Source organism: Peromyscus leucopus, chromosome 1 (assembly GCF_004664715.2).
Source record: "Peromyscus leucopus breed LL Stock chromosome 1, UCI_PerLeu_2.1, whole genome shotgun sequence".
Lineage (NCBI taxonomy): Eukaryota > Metazoa > Chordata > Mammalia > Rodentia > Cricetidae > Peromyscus > Peromyscus leucopus.
The window spans coordinates 179,742,191-179,760,167 of NC_051063.1; positions in this window are offsets into that span (position 1 = coordinate 179,742,191).

Here is a 17,977-nt window from a genome sequence, read left to right on the forward strand (position 1 = left end):
GTGTTGTTTTGGTGCCTGTCCTGGATCTCGAACTCACAGAGATCTGCCTGGCTCTGCCTCCCGAGTGCTAGGATTAAAGGCATGTGCCACCACCACTGACTAGACCTCTATTTTTCAAGCATTGTGCTTTGCACCACCTGTAATTTTAACTACAAAGGCTCTGTACTGCTTGTTCCAGAAATGGCAATCATGTCTTTGTTTTAGGATGAGGGGGTCCCTGCATATGTCATACAGGAAATTGATCCAGAGGAGAGATAAGAATGAAAACCCCATGCAGATTGACTTCATCAACCTGGATCGGACTTCCAGGAGTCTAATAACAGGCAGTTTATTCTCAGTGTATTTAAGCCCAGTACAGTGTGGAAAAATACAATCCCCATTGCACAAGGAAGTGTGATTACATTGAAACTCAACTCAGGATACATGTCATTTCTTTCAAGAAGGAAGGGCCTTAAGGGCCTAAGGGTCTGGCCTGGTCTCAGTCACACAGATAGTACAGAAGTCATTTGGGCTATTAGCCACCTCTGGTCTTAGTTGTGGGGGCTTGGGGGAGCCTCTGGCTATTAAGGTCATTTAGATTACTAGCCACTTTTGGTCTTGGTTGTAAAAGCTTGATATGACTTGGCCCAATAGATAATGCAGTACACCAGGCTGTTAATCCTTCAATTCTCAGCTTTCTGGGTGGAAGAACGGGTTTTTCACCTTTCCCATTAGAAAGACAATCCTGTGTGCTTAACATGCCAGGTTTCCCTGGAGATCTGTGGGTGCAAGGACTTTCATGCTATGCTCCCAACATCAGGAGGTGGTTATAATTAACTTGTTATGCTTATGTTCTGGTCCTGTAACCCTACCTATTTTTCTGGCCAAATTCCCCATTTGGAAGCCCCTTAATCATCCCCCACCCCCAGCCATAAAAACCTTGCCTTCCTCACATCTGGGGCCACTCGCTAAAATCCTGACTTAGGGTGAGACAGCCAGCTGGTCAGTCTCAGGTGCACCTTTAAAATAAAGCTTGTTTTAATTAGATAATCATGGATTTGGTCTTTATCCTTGAAAATTTCAAGTTTAACACAACCACAACAAAATAATAGAAGCAGGCCTGATGGTACAAGCCTGTAACCCCAGCTATTCAGGAGACTGAGCCAAGAGGGTTACAAATTCACAGTCTGGTCTGTGTAGTGAGTTCAAGGCCAGGCTAGGCAACCTAGTGAGAGCTTGTCTCAAAATAAGAAGTATAGAGGGCTGGGGGTGTATCTCAGTAGCCTATGAGAAAGGAAGGAAGGAAGGAAGGAAGGAAGGAAGGAAGGAAGGAAGGAAGGAAGGAAGGAAGGAAGGAGGCACGCCGGCAAGCTAAGAGAGGTGATCTCTACAAGCTAGCACTGGGTCTGCAGGGTGTAACTTTCCTGTTTTCTTCTTCTCTTCTCTCAGTTACAGGTCTAGTATGCTTTTTCTGGTACTTTGGTCTTCCGTATTTCCTGAAGGTCCTTCCCTGCCATGTCACCTCTCAAAAGGACAGTGGTAGGGCTAAGAAGATGGCTCTGTGGGGAACACTTGATGGGTAAGCAAGCAGACCTGAGTTCAAATGTCTCGCACCAGCCAGGCGGTGGTGGCGCACGCCTTTAATCCCGGCACTCAGGAGGCAGAGGCAGGTGGATCTCTGAGTCTGAGGCCAGCCTTGTCTACAAAGCGAGTTCCAGGACAGCTAGGGCTGTTACACAGAGAAACCCTGTTTCAATAAACAAACAAACACCAAAACCCCAGCACCCTTGCTGGTGAGATTGCTACCAAGCTCAGTGGTCTGGGTCCAGTACCAGGGACTGGCTACTGTGAGTTGTCCTTTGACCTCCACATCAATACCATGGCAAGCACACACAAATAAATGTAATTAAAAAGATTTTTTTTCAGGCATAGTGACTCATTCCTTTAATCTCAGTACTCAGGAGTCAATCAGGCAGATCTCTTTGAGTTCTAGGCTATCTTGGTCTACAAAGTCAGTACCAGGACAGCCACGGCTATATAGTGAGACCCTGTCTAAAACAAGTCTCCATCACCCATTTATAAAAGCCAGGCATACCTGTAACTACAGCACTCGGGTGCAGTACGAGTATAGGCGGGTGGAGATGGAGAATCTCGGACTTCATTGGCCAAACAGCCTAGTGAAAATAGTGAATTTCAGGTTCAGTGAGAGACCCGGTCTTAAAGAAACAGAGCTGAAAGGACACCGAATGTCCTATTCTGGCCTCCAAGGGTATGTGCACCTCTGCATACATCTTAATACACATACACCACTTTGTCATAACCAAAGTTCATCACCAAACTACAAATTGCAGCAGCTTCTACGTGAGCTCAGAATCTCCCGGAGTCTCAATCCCGGCCTGGGTGCTCAAGCCAAGCCAGACTCAGTGTCAGAGGAGCCTTGCCCGTGAAATTGAATTACTAGCAAGTTCTTCAACGATGCTAAAGCCTTTGGGTCAGAATCCGCTGAATTACAAAGGCACTCACTCCATGTCATTTAAACCAAGGAGCTCAGGGCACTGGACGCTTGCTGGGTATCTCTAAAAGGAAAACCCTAAATGAAAGTTAATCCACATCCATGCCACGTTTTATTTCGGGACTCCATTTTCCAACGCCCTCTGCGTTGCAGCCTGGGCGTTGCCATGGAGAACACAAAGCTTGCTCCTCGCCGGCCGGACGACGGATTGAAACTACATTTACCAGAAGGCTGTGAGGATTGGTAGACTGAGCCGTTCACATTAAAGATGAAGAGCTTCTTCCGGCCATGTGTGTGGCGGAGGCGTGACTTCCTGCCACGGCCTGGCAGACGTTTACTTTGCTGGACTAGTGGCAATGCTGCCCTTGTGGTCATGGAGCGCTGTTCTTGCGTTTAGTAGGCTCCCTGAAGGTGGTGCCCAGGGCCTTGAGTGCCAGAGCGTGACGATCAGCTCACGATCAGCTCACGGCCACCTCTCTCGGTAAAGTGAGGGTGCTGCTGAGCCCTCAGGGCATGCCCGGGTTGCTATGGCAGCGAGGCCGCGGAAGGACTGGGGCGCAAGTGAGTCGGGGGGTGCCCCGAGGCCCGCATTCACACCTCCCAGACTCGTTGTTCCTCGGCCCCGAACTGAAAAGGGTGTCTATGGACTTAACTCTTCCTCCTTTCGCTGTCTTGCCTTGCTTCTGGGATCCCTAGATTCACATTCCCAAAATCCCCACTGTGCGTTATGTGTGTGTGGAGGGTTTCCCAATTCTGGAAAACAGTGAAGAACGGAAAGCTATGGTATGCATACGGACGGTGTATGCAATTGCTTGAAATCGAGGCTGAGCTAGAGTGTTCAAGATCTGCTATGTCGGAGGAGAGGGAGGCAAGGTAGAGTGGCAGTCTGAAGAACTCTCAAAGGTAGTGGAAGCCATGGTTGGGTTGAAGCACCCTAGATGCGTGATCTTATGTTCCCAAGCTCCCCCTGGCTGCCCAAGATCTATGCTTTGGGGTGAACGTTAGGAAGGAGGGAGACCCATAAGGATTCTATGTAACTTCTGCTTCTAGTTACTGAGGACAGACTCCATTCCTTATTATTCCCTCCTTATTTCCACATCATAAAATCTGGCTAGTTTAACAACAGATGCAAAATTTTTTCTCCCACCTCCAAACTCACAGGTCCAGCAAAGCTACAACCATCACTTCCTTTTCTTTCTTTCTTTCTTTCTTTCTTTCTTTCTTTCTTTCTTTCTTTCTTTCTTTCTTTCTTTCTTTCTTCTTTTCTTTTCTTTTTTTTTTTTTAAACAGTATTTTAAGCAACACAGGCTGTGATCCAGCTCCCAATGTGGCCAAGTCAGTCCTGTGATTACAGGCACACACCAACATGCCTGTATATACATAGACCTCCACAGATATACATAAATAATAAACTTTAAAGGGCGGCGGGGGGGGGGCATCTTTAGGTTAGGAGAGTAGATGTCTAATTGTGGCAGTTGAGGACCAGTTAACTGAGCTGTGGTACATGCCACAGAGTCAGAGGAAGGGAGGAGCAACTTCAGGGGAAGGTGTAAGCCCCTCAAGCCTTGAAGTAGCCAGGCCCCCTCCCCTGAGGACTTCCAGTGATGGGATTCCACCCATAGAACACTCTAACTGCCCTAACGGCCAGCCCTAGCCCCTTCCCTACATAGTAAAAAGCCCAAGCTCTGGACTTGAAATTCCACCAATCTCCACCGTGGAAATCTCCACCCTGAAAAGCGCCCCCACCCCAACAACATATAAAGTTTGTCCTCTTCTCAGTTCTCTGATGTTTCTTTCCCAAGCAGAGGTTGATGGCACTCTGTCCTAGATTCTGATTTTTTTGTTGTTTTTTTGCCTGAACATAAAAACAGGTTATAATTTAAAAGTCCAGGGTTATTTTAAAGAGTAAAATATTTTCTCTGTAGAAAATAGTATAAATAACATTTCCCAATAAGCTCTTATAAGCCAAATGATACCTGAATTATATATATTGATTAGATTCTGGGATACAAGAGACCTATCTTCATGTGTTCAGAGAGCTATGTTTCCGTGGCAGTGGCACATGCCTTTAATCCCAGCACTGGGGAGGCAGAGCCAGGAGGATCTCTGTGAGTTCAAGGCCAGCCTGGTCTACAGAGTGAGATCTAGGACAGTCACCAAAACAACAAGGAGAAACCCTGTCTCAAAAAACCAAAAAAAAAAAAAAAAAAAAAAAAAAAGAAAAGAGAGAGAGAGCGCTACATTTTACTTAAGTTGCATGAGATTCCTATTCATCTTCCCCTTCACTGTTTGATTTACAGCAGACATTTTTCTATAGGCTAACCCATAATTATTGTTTTTTTCTTACACGAGACATGGTTTTACTCTTGTAGCCCAGGCTGTCTTCAAATTCACAATCCTCCTACCTCAGTCTTCCAAGTTCTGAGGTATGTACTACTGTATCTAACAGCCTTCTCTTTCTTCCATCCTTCCTTCTCTCTTTTTTGAAAAGATTTATTCTTTTATTTTATGTATATGAGTGCTTATCTGCACGTATGCCTTTATGCCAGAAGAGGGCATCAGATACCACTAGAGATAGTTGCTAGGAATTGAACTCAGGACCTCTGGAAGAACAGCCAGTGCTCTTAACTGATGAGTCATCTTTGCAGCCCCTCTTTTTTTAAACAAAAAAACAAAAACAAAAACAAAAAACAGGGTTTCATTGTATAGTCTTGGGTGGCTTTGAACTTACAAATATGCACCTGCCTCCTGCGTGCTGGGATTGAAGGTGTGCACCACCACACTCAGTGCCCCTCCTTTTTTTTCTATTAGATATTTATTTTTACTACTTATTTTATTGGATATTTCTATTGGATATTTACTTTTTCCATTAGATATTTATTCTAGGAGCCTGGCTACTGCATGTGAGGACCACTGAGTTATTTTTTGTTTGTTTGTTTTCCGAGACAGGGTTTTTCTGTGTAGTTTTGGTGCCTGTCCTGTATCTCACTCTGTAGCCCAGGCTGGCCTTGAACTCACAGAGATCCGCCTGGCTCTGCTTCCAGAGTGCTGGGATTAAAGGAGTGTGCCACCACCGCCTGGCCCACTGTGCTATTTTTACGAGACATTCTTCAGAGGCTTTTATGGGTATGGTTTTTTGAAAAAAAAATTTTTTTTCTATGTTGGGGCACAAACCCAGGACCTTGGACAGATTAGGCAAATTACCACTGAGCTATGTTCTCAGCCTAGGATTGTAAAAATGAACTACATTCTCACTTCCGGTTGCAAAAAATGAGAAGAGATGCCTCTGGTCTGTCAGAAGGTGGGTTGCCCTAAGTGAAAGCTAGCCACCCATCTCTCTTCTCTTTCTCCCACAATTTGCATCTTCCAAGGACTGTGTGAGTTCACAGTTGGAGCAGGGTAAAGAACCCCGAGTGCTTGAAAAGATGGATGTGTCTCTAGTCACAGAGGGAGTAAGGCTTGGTGAGGGGGAGCTGGAGGCAGGAGTAACACCAGGGTTAGTTAGCATAGTGCTACGCAACTCTTCTGTTTATTGTTTGTAGACAGTTTCTCTGTGTAACAACTCTGGCTGTCCTGGAACTCACTCTGTAGACCAGGCTGGCTTCCAACTCAAAGAGATCCGCCTGGCTCTACCTCCAGAGTGCTGGGATTAAAAGAGTGCACCACCACTGCCTGGCATGTTTGCTTATTTTATTTATTTATTTATTTTTGAGACATGTTCTCATTATGTAATCTTGGCTGGCCTGAAACACTCAGAGACCATGCTAGCCTTGAACTCACAGAGATCTGCCTGCCCCAGCCTCCGGAGTATTGGGATTAAAGGTATATGCCCCCACACCTGGCTGGATAGGTGCTTGTAAAGAGGCTGCCCACAAGCTCAGTGATGATGCACACCTATAACCCAAGAACTTTGGAGAAAGGCAGGAGAATCACTGCTAGATGAAGATTTACCTGGAGTACAGATGAGAGACTGTCTCAAATAAAACAAACGAAACTAGGCTGTCCATTTCCAACAAAGCCCCCACAGATGCTTTCCTGGTGCATATATTCTTTCAGGTTGCTGGCATGGAGTGGAGAAAGCCTTTCCTGAACAGGTTGTTTTTGTAGAAGTGTTTCAGTTTGGGACCTATAAGACAGGCTGGAGAGCTGGAGAGATGGCTCAGAGGTTAAGAGCACTGGCTCTTCTTCCAGAGGTCTTGAGTTCAATTCCCAGTCGCCACATGGTGGCTCACAACATCTGTAATGAGATCTGGTGCCCTCTTCTGGCCTGCAGGGATATGTGCAGGCAGGTGGAACACTGTACACATAATAAATAATCTTAAGGGACTAGAGAGATGGCTGTGGTTAAGAGCACTGATTGCTCTTCCAAAGGTCCTGAGTTCAATTTCCCAGCAACCACATGGTGCCTCACAACCGCCTGTAAGGAGATCTGGTGCCCTCTTCTGGCCTGCAAGGACACATGCAGGCAGAACATTGTATACATAATAAATAAATAAATAAAATAAAAACAAAAAATAAATAATCTTAAAAAAAAAAAAAAAAGACAAGATGGAAGGCTTATGCCTGTGTTATGTGCAGCCCGGTCTTGAAAAACAGTTTAAATGTTGCTGAATGTAAGGGAACACAACTTCAACAGAAGTTGTGGCACATGTGGCAGAAGCTTCTGGATCAGTGTGAACTTTCATTGGCTAAAGAAAAAGTATAGTGCTAAGAAACCCATCATGTGGGGCTGGATCTGGCTGCTCTTCCAGAGGTCCTGAGTTCAATTCCCAGCAACCACATGGTGGCTCACAAACCTCTGTAATGAGCTCTGGCCTACAGGCATACATGCAGACAGAACACATATACATAATAAATAAATAAATCTTTAAAAAAAAAAAAAAGAAAGGAAAGAAAGAAACCCATCATATGCTGGGAAGTAGTAACACTTGCCTTTAATCCCAGCATTTGAGAGGCAGAAGCAGGTGGAGCTCTGAGTTTGCGGTCAGCCTGATCTACACCGAGAGTTCCAGGACAGCCATGACAGTTATGCAGAGAAACCCTGTCTTGAAAAACCAAAAAAGAAAGAAAAAAGTCATCTTCGAAGGCCCTGATTCCCAGCAGGTCATCCCCAGTAAAGAGAACACTGAGCACAGGCCTGCCTTCCCCACCTTGGTCTAGCCACAAGGAACCGCAGGGAGTTGTGGTGCATAGAAACCTTTCAAACATAGTGTCTGTGAAACATGCTTCCTGTTGTAGAATATTATTATTATTAATAATAAAGGTGTTACTTTTGTTTGTGTTGCATTTGTTTAACTCTGTGAAGCTGTGTTACTGTGGCTGTCTAAAATACCTGATGGTTTAATAAAGAGCTGAACGGCCAATAATGAGGCAGGAGAAAAGATAGGTGGGGCTGGCGGCAGAGGGAATATATAGAAGGAGAAATCTGGGAGGAAAGAAGGAAAAAAGTATCCCGAGGAGGAGGACCATCAGGGGCCAGCCACCCAGCTACATAACCAGCAATGGAGTAAGAAAAATATACAGAAAAAGAGAACAGGAAAAGACCAGAGACAAAAGGTAGACAGGATAATTTAAGGAAAGCTGGCAAGAAACAAGCCAAGCTAAGGCTGGGCATTTATTTATTTATTTTTATTTATAAAGATTTATTTATTATGCATACAGTGTTCTGTTTGCATGTATGCCTGTAGGCCAGAAGAGGGAGCCAGATCTCATTATAGATGGTTGTGAGCCACCATGTGGGTGCTGGGAATTGAACTCAGGACCTTTGGAAGAGAATTCGGTGCTCTTAACCTCTGAGTTATCTCTCCAGCCCGTAGGCTGGGCATTTATAATAACAAGCCTCCGTGTGTGATTTATTTGGGAGCTGGGTGGCAGGCCCCACAAAGAGCAGAAACAACCAACAACAGCTTCCAGGCAGTCTTTGCTTTCCTTGACCATCTGACAAGACACTGTGAAGACACTTCAGATGCCAAAAAGGTGGGAATGGCTTCAAGGGAAATGCCAACAAATATCACACTGCAAAATCATTCCATGTGTGTAAGAAATGTGGGAAGATCTTCAGCCACTTATTTAAACTAAGGTCACATCAGAAGGATCATACTGAAATGTCACATCATACTTGCAGTGAATGTGGAAAAACTTTCACCTACCAGGCAGTAGTGATGCACGCCTTTAATCCCAGCACTTGGGAGGTAGAGACAGGCAGATTTCTGTGAGTTCGAGGCCAGCCTGGGCTACAGAGTGAATTCTAGGACAGGCTCCAAAGCTACACAGAGAAATTCTGTCTCAAAAAACAAAAAAAAAGAGGAAGAAGAAGGAGGAGGAGGAGGAGAAGAAAAGCTTTCACCCAAAAGCACTCAATGGTTCAGCACCAGAAAACTCACAGCAGAGAAAGGCCTTATGAGTGTGGCCAGTGTAAGAAAGTCTTTGCTTGAAGCTTCCATGTTGTTTGGCCTCAGAAAGTTCACAAATGAAAAAAAAAAAAAAAAAAAAGTTCACAATGCAACTGGTACAGGAGAGTCTTTAGTTGCATTTCCAATTTTTTGTTTGTTTGTTTTTTGTTTTTTGTTTTTCGAGACAGGGTTTCTCTGTAACTTTGGAGCCTGTCCTGGAACTCGCTTTGTAGACCAGGCTGGCATCGAACTCACAGAGGTCCACCTGGCTCTGCCTCCCAAGTGCTGGGATTAAAGGTGTGCACCACTGAAAGACCCTAGCCCTTCAGGCTTACACCCCCAAGCCTCAGGAAAAGAGAAACTTCAAGCACCAGGAAATTAGGAACTAAAAATCTAGTTCCAAGGGCAACCTGACTTAGCCATTGTTCAATCTCCCCTGCAACCATATAACAATGTAAAGAGATTTCTGTTAAGAGATGTGCTCAACTGTGACTGGGATAGTTGCAGGTGTTCCAGGAAGGACCACCGTGACCTTTGTGTAAACTCCACTCCCGCCCTGATATCCCCCCTTGAGGTTTCAGGAAGAATGTACCTGTTGACATAACTGTACCCCCTCTGTGATCATTCTGTACCCAGACCATGATCTTGTGAAACGAAATTGTATGGGAATTGTAATCTTGTGGGTTTTGTGGGTTTTTCCTTTAAAAGCCCTCATGGGGCTGCAGTAAGATGTGGCTCTTGCTCTTAGGAGCGGGGTTTGCCCTTCTATATAGAAGCTTAATAAATCCTCCTGCTATTGCATCAACTGGACTGGAGTCTGGGTTCTTGGTGCGCCCACTTGAGACCCTAAACTTTGGGGTCCAACACCACCACCGCCCAGCTCTACATTTCCAATTTTGTTGAGCAGCTGAAAATACACACTGGAGAAAGGCCTTACAATGCGATGTGTAGGAAAACCTTCATAAACAGCTCCCACCATGTCTGTCACCAGAAAGTTCCTAACACAGAAAGTCCTCTTGAACGCAGTGAATGTGGGAAAGCCTTTTGACAAACCTCCAAGCTTGTTCTGCCTCAAAGGAGCTGCTCTGGAGAAAGACCTGATTGATAACTTCAACCACTGTGGGAAAGTCTTCAGCAGGCTCCCTAACCTTGCTCCACACCAGTGAATGCATACTGGAGAAAAGCCCTGTGAATGCTCAGAACATAGAAAAGCCTTCAGCCAATCTCTGCTCTCATTCAGCACCAGAACATTTACAGTGGAGAGAGGGCTTACTAATGCAGTGAATGCAGGAAAGCATTCAGCTATAGCTCTAACCTTGCTCAGCGCCGGAAAGTTCACACTGGAAAAAGGCCTTGAGTGTGGCTGGTGTGGGGAAGTGGTGTGGTGTCATCCTCAGTCAGCACCAGAGAATCCACACAGGAGAAAAGCCTAGTCATTGTAGCAAATGTGGAAAAGCTTTCTGCTATAGCTCTACCCTATCCAAGCACCAGGAAAGACATGCTAGAGACTGGCTTTCCAAGTGCATCGGACTTAGGAACACCTTCAATCAAAGCTGCAGTTTCTCTCAGCACCAGAATCATCACACTGGAAAGGTGGCCAGTGTCGGAATGCACTCAGCTAGAGCCTTTCTTCTGCTTCACTGTAAAAGGACTCACTCATGAGAAACCTTAAGTCAGAAGAATCTCTAAGGAAGTCATCAGATTATAGCAACACAAACTGAAACATACATCCCAGCATCCCTCAGGGGAAAGTGCCAAGAATGTGGGAAGCTTTGGGGGGCTATTTTACACTTCCTTTTCTGTTTTAGGTCCTTTGTCAGATTATGTCACGGCCAGATGCCATCTTACCTGGAAGGACTCACAGTGTGTGCCTCCCATACTTAGGGAAAGCAGACCTCTGTGCTCTCTGTTCTGGAGTAAGTGAAGGGAGCCCTTTGGGTCACCTCAGTTCCCACTTATCCCCATCTGCAGTGGTTCAGGCGCTTCCCTGACCTAGGTCTGTCCAAGAGGATCTGAACTGGAATCTACTGATGACATCCAAAGATTTTCCACCTTGGTTCTTGAGTCTCGTGCAGATTTGTCCAGCCTGCAAGTGATTCGACCTTGGGACCCAGCTGCCTTTAGAAAGAATAAAAAAAGCCTTCATGTTATAGTCATCTTTTCATTTCAGGGATCACCCTCTGTGGGCAGGAACTGAAAAGGTAATTGGGCTCCAACAGTGTAAAGATGGAAGGGCTCAGGAAGAGAGGCTTCATTTACCTCACAGGCAACAGCAAGATGACAAGCAGCAGCTCCCAGTTCATGTTAGCCTGGATTTCCTTGATGCTCAAAGTCTGGGGGATGGACTGAAGGTCACTGTGTCCCATATGTCCAGGACCTCTTGAGTCTAAAGCTTTGAAAACTGGTTGGTGGAGTGGTAATCCCCAATATACCCAAGGGCAGCAGGAGCTGGTCCCTTTGTTCTCAAGAATTCCTACAGCACTATTGAGAGGCCCTCTATCTCCTGGTCCTACCCATAAATAAAGCCTCTGAAGACCAGAGTCTATAGTCAAGTGCCACTGGCTATAAGATTTACAGTAGCCAGGTGGGAGTCATAGGTGGGTACAGAAACAGTGGATTTGAGGTCAGAGAGAGAGGGGGAGACTGTGGCAAATGCAAGCAATAAACTAATGAGATGCCTGAATCACATTATACAGGCTTACAAGAGCTGGTTATATTCAAATCCACATTCGGTGACATCAGATAGGAAGCTGAGAAAAAACAATGGGGGAATCTCTTTTTTGCAGTATGGGAATTTATAACACAATTTAAAAAAAAAATCAAACAGCAGCTCTTTGGAAAACAAAAGACCTGATTTTTTTGTTTGTTTGTTTGTTTTCTTTTTCTTTTTTGAGAGATGGTCTCTTTTTCTTTTTTCTTTTCCTGAGACAGGGTTTCTCTTTGCACCTTTCCTGGAACTCACTTTGGAGACCAGGCTGGCCTTGAACTCACAGAGATCCGCCTGCCTCTGCCTCCCGAGTGCTGGGATTAAAGACGTGTGCCACCACCGCCGCCCGGTGAGAAATGGTCTCTTATGTAGCCCAGACTGGCCCCAAACTTCTTATCTTCCTACCTCCACCTTCCTATGCTGGAATTACAATCATTCACCACCACATTTAACTATGACCTCATTTTCAGTGCTTATTAAATTTGCCCTGATGGTGACCTTGATCACAAGAGATAAATCTTATAGACCATCCTGAACCTCCATTTTCTTTAGAACAAGAACACTAACAATAATAATAGCAGTGCAAAACAGAGCAAAAAATCTAAAGGTTTGTAGAATCCTTTAATGTTCCACCCAGATCTATACATCAGAAGTGTTCCTGGCCCGACAATGAACATGAAGAAAATCAGGCAAGAGGGAGCCTGGGGATCTCCAGGCATGAAGAAAGCATTGGCCTACAATATTTAACCACAATGTATAGCTCCATTTGTGATGTCTCTCTTCTTCCCAGATCCTGAAGCATGAGACAAACCACTCAAAGGAAAGCATCAGTGAGCATGAGGCATGTCTGCATAACTTCTCCCGAGCATCCCAAGATATCAGTGCAAATCCTAACTCTAGGCCATTCCTTCTGGGTGTAATAACTGTCATCCACCAAGTAGAATGAGAAGCAATACTTGAAAGTGGAGCTAAAGTCCAGTTGTGTCAGCCTCAGAGTAGAACAGATAATGGTCATCAGAGCTCGATCTCTTGTATTCCTGGCAGCGATGGGCAGACCTTGTGAAGCAAACTCTACCCTATTGGAAAAGGGTCCTGGGCTTGAGCTAGCTTTCTGATTTCCTCAACAAGTCTATATGTAAGGTAACTGGCCTGCTGTGTGTGTGTGTGTGTGTGTGTCAGAGTATCCCAAACCAAGCTCCCATGGCTCTGAGCCAGTACAAATTAGTCTGTTGACCATTTGACCATCCATCTTGACTCTAAAGGGAGGCCTGCCTATCAGCTGCCATTGAAGAAAGCAGTGTTGAGTAAAAGACAGAGACTTTTGTGGGGGTTATTGGTTAAGACAAGCTCTTGCCATGTAGCGCCAGGCTGACCTTGTACTTGCGAGGTAGTCAAGTCTGGCCTCAAATCCGCAGTCCTGCTTCGGCCTTCTGTGTACTGTCATTACAGGCATACTGCATAGCGTCTAGCTCAGAGAAAGCCTTTTGCTAGGACACGACGAGCCTCAAATCAAATTAGTCCCTGAAGCCAAATACTGAATCGTTTTGATTTCTTTCACCACTAAAATGGTTTTTGTTGAAGCTATTTTGATTAAGGTTTATGTCATCTGCAAGTAATAGAGTTCTCTCTCTGAAACTGTTCCCATGATATCAGCCACCCCTTCACCTACCAGAGATGCAGGGCTCAGAGCAGAATTATCCCTGAGCTCCTCAGATAGGATGGAAGATCGTCTTGTCTCTAGACGTTAGGCCCAGCAGCTGCAGGTGGACGATGATATCCAAGTTACCTCCGTTTCTCCAGTTTCCATTCCTTGTTCTGGTACCTTCTCTTCAGTTCTGACACCACGGCATTAAGCCACAAAATTCAGCATCAGTCATCTCTAGCATAAGGAAGCATATAAATGAAAGCCTGGAGACTGAAAATCTGGGCTGCTACACAGGTGACCTCTGTGGCAGAAAGGACTAGGCTAGGCTAGTAAAAGCACAAGCTAAAGGCAGGTGCTTGGAGGGCTCTTCCCTGTTCCCACTGAGGGTTTCATTTCCAGTGACTTAAGAATCAAGCAGTACGCCCTGCATCCTCAGAGGCAGTGTGAGCGGCAAATGAAGTCTCGGTCTTGGGAGAGAATGAGGGGGCATAGTCAACACACTAGCCACTGGATAGATCCCCTCAAAAGCTTCAGAGGAGCCTCAAGACAGACGATGCTGTGAAATCACTTTTAGAAGACGGCATTTCACATTTTTTGACTATGCACAAGCTCCCTGGTGAGCCTTGAGATGAAATGTGACTTCAGATATTGGTTTCCTGGCAGGCCTTGGGTGGAGAGGAAGCCTGAGGGAACTGAGGAAGGGCCCGGTTCTAAGAGCAATAGGTTGTTACTGGAAAGGAGACAGGCAAGACAATGATGAGTGAGGTGCTTAGAATATCTGGGACACACATTTCTAGGGACAAACTGGAAGATGGTTGGTGCCAGCCTTGAATACAGTTACTGGGACACAGAGTGGTAAAAAGATACCATGTTCTGCGAAGGGACTCAGGGAGGGCTGTTGGAAGAGGACAGTACTGGGAGAAGCAAGACTTTGTAAAAGTGGCCCTTGTCAGGGTATTGTACAGGCAAAGGTGCTAAGAACAGATTTCATACACAGGTGCTTGCTGTCCCCAAAGTGCAGGCTGCATCGCACAGTAACGACACTTCCTCTTCTGAAAAGATGAAATACCAAGGGCAGCAGGTCATAGTATGGGCTCTCCTGGCATCACTATGGAAACACCCCTCTGCATGGTGGTCTCATTGCCACCTGACTGGAGCACAAGTAGGCATTAAGTGCTGTGCAATGGGAGACCGGTGGGCCTTTCAGAGGGAAGAGGATAGTCCCACAGAACCAGTGTTCAGTAACTAAGGATATATCAGCTCAAGACATGTTGTGTGGAGGCCAAGGACAGAAGACCTAAAGTATAAAGGGGAAAGTAGAAAGAGCAGTACTTGGAGAACACCAGTTAGAACTCAGGAGTCAGAGAACAACAGTATGTCAGAATTGGGTCTGGAAGACTAAAAGGAGGTATGGCTACTGTCCCTCGTGTTGAGACAAGAGAACCTGACTTGCATTCACAGGAACTGACCCTCTCTGGCCATAGCTTGATTCCAACGACCCACGTTTCCTCTCTTTCCTAGTCTGGAATGTGGAAGCAGAGCTTCCCATGGAAGACCAAGGGGTTTGTGGGAAGGTCAACCCCAGAGGAAGGTGGTTCGTCCCATGACAAACCACAACAGTGTAGGGAAATCCACCTATGCAGTTGTGTGCCTGGGGAGAACGGTATCACGTTAAACGCTCGGGGAAGGTCTCGGAGGCCCCAGTCATGACAACGCCCATTATGTCAGAAGGACTGGCAAGGCGAAGCCAGCCAGGGAACGGCGGGGCGATGGTAATGACCTCACCCTTGAAGCCCCTCCGAGCTTATGTCCCTGATACAGCCCCATAGGCCATGGTGGACGCGCTAGGTCGTTGGCTGCGACCCCGCGACATGCACGTGGGTGGCCCGACGGCCAACGTCCCCGGGGCTCCGGGGAAGGTCTTGCGCCGACGTCACGGAAGCGAAACGACCTTGACGCCTGTGTCTCCTCCGCTCCGGCTTCCGCGACCCCCGGCAGGCCCCTTACCGCAACTCCCTGGTGACACAGCCCACCCCCAGAGAGCGGCCGAAGCGGCGGGTCCAACGCCCGGACTCCCGCCTCCTCGACGACGCGGTCCAGGAAATGACTCCTAGTCCCTCATTGGCCCAGCGACCCTCTGGCCCGCCCGGAAATGCGCTTCTGTGTTTTCATTGGCCAGCGAAGGGGTTTCTGGGTGATGTAGTTCATGTCACGTAACCAGCGACGTCTCGCCTTTTGTGTCATGATCTCCGTGGCAACGACCAAGCGGAGCCGTGATGGTTTCTGGGAAACAGTGTGGCATTGTTTGAGGACCCTGAGCCAATGAAACCTCAGAGATTTGGTTCAAATCTCGAGAGCTTCAGTGGACGCGGCGGGACTTGTGGTCCCCATGTGATTTCCGTGATGCGTCCTGTGGCACGTTCCCCCTGTCAGCCCCTGTGCTGGACTGGAAGGGACAGACAGAATGCGGGACATATCGTAACTCACTGCTAGTGTGTTAGCCTTCCAGAGCCTGGGTCTTTCTTCCTCTGCTACCTGCTCCAAGAGGCGCCGGGGCTCCGCGCTTGGCTTTAGTTTACATGGTCCCTGGAACTCGGTCTCCGATGTTTTAGGTGGTTTTCCAATTTAGGAAGACCGAGAGCCTGAGGACCGACATCCTCCACTGTCACCACGTCCTGTGGAAGTGTGAGGATTCAACCGACCTGTAGGGACCTGTCCAGCCCCTGGGTTCCGATGGAGCTGGTCGCTGATGGACCCAACACACCTGGGAGGAGAGGGTGCCCAGGTTTTCGTCCAGAGATCCGGGACCTCATGTTCCTGGAGTCTTGTAGGAAATGATATCCAAAACTTTCCGTTTCCTCCTGTGTTTTAGACGACTGTCTTCTGAATAAAAACAAAAACAAACAACAACAAAGACACCATCTTTGGGTGTGCGGCTGCGCCCATAAGCAAAAGATCATCCCAACTGGGCTTGTTGATTGTGGACATCTCATAGGCGGAAGGGTGGAAACTACCAGCAGGACCAGTCTGAATTAAGAGTCTATGTTAAGCATACTGGCGACTTTCTAGAGAAAAACACTTCTCACAGAGCAGCTTCGAATATATTTTACAGGGCGCTTTTAAAGGCAAAGAACACAGAAAAACTGTTGGCAATTTTGCAGAGGGAAGAAATCCAGCAGTTTAACAGAAGCCAAAAACATGTAGTTAGCTGGGGCATTTCGACTGAGTTTCTACAACAGGGTTGGTTACTTACCCACGGGATTTTCCCTATAGCTGCCTACTGGGAACACACCGAGGGAATGGGGAGGGTGGAGATGGAATGGCCAGCCAGGCGGTAAATACAGTCGTTTCAGTGCTTCTGGTGACTAATAAGGAGTGCCTGTGGAATTAAATTAATAGCTGACTTTGAAATCTGCTTAAGTTGGACCAACTAGATTACCTGATGTGGGTCTATGAGAAAAAGAGATACCAATGTTTGTCCTTGTTTGGGGGAAATATGGAAGTTGGTGTAAGGGAGAAAATCGTTGAGTTTTGTAATTGAGGTGTCTCAAGCTGGAGACATCCAAAGATGGATGACATTCATTATAAGCAGCCATAGGTTGACCAAGAGAGTAGACCTAGCATAAAACAGTGAAGCGCCCGGCAGTGGTGGCGCATGCCTTTAATGCCAGCACTCAGGAGGCAGAGCCAGGTGGATCTCAGTGAATTCGAGGCAAGCCTGGTCTACAGAACAAGATCCAGGCCAGGCACCAAAACTACACAGAAGAACTGTCTTGAAAAAAACAAAAAACAAGCAAAAAAACAATGAAGCCTAAACTGAGTGTGGTGGCATAGACATATAATCCTGCTCAGGTGACTGAGACAGGAGGATGATGAGTTCAAAGCCTGCCTGAACTACAGAGTGAGTTTAAGGCCAGAACGAGTAATTCAGCAAGACCTTGTCTCAATTGTAAAGGGTCTGCCTAGCATGGACAGGCTGGTCAAGTGGCAGAAGCAGAAATGACCAGCCTACGTTGAATCCCCAAGCCATGGTTAGTCAGTCAGTGGATGAGCAATTGGGCTGTTAGGAAGAGAAGGACAGCTGTGGGAAAATAACACATAGCAAAAGCAGGGGTAGAGGAAGCCTCTGAGATCTGCTCATGGTTCTGGGCAGCTGATGCTGGAAGCAAGATGGCAAGGAGGGGAGGCATTAACAGGAGAGTTTGTAGATGTTCTGAAGAGTGACACCCACAAGAAGAGAGCATGTGAGCTAATGTGTCCTGGGCCAGAGCGGGTCACATATTATTTTTCCCCACACTGCTTGCACCCAGAAGGCCTCTTTCCAGTGTGTATTCTTTTTATGAAGGATGCTGCTGCTGCCGCCTTTAAAGCACTTCCCACATTTTTTTTCACTCATAAGGTCTTTCTCCACCATGAACATTCCCTGACCAAACCAGGGTAGACAGTGCAGAAGGCTTCCCACACTTGCTGTACTGTTATGGCTTGCTCCAGTGTGAATCCTCTGGTGCGAAGCAAGTGCATCTTTGCTGTTGAAGATTTCCCACGTTCAATGTACCTGAAAGGTTTTATTCCTGTCTTCCCCTTTGGTGCTTCTTCAGACTGAAGGCCTCCTCACATTCATTACACATGAGCTGTTACTCCAGGGCTGTTTTTTTTTTTTTTTTTGGTGACTAACTGGGGTTGAGTTTCCCTTGGGGACATTCTTGCCCATCCTGCAAGTGATCAGAGTGAGTTATCAGGTG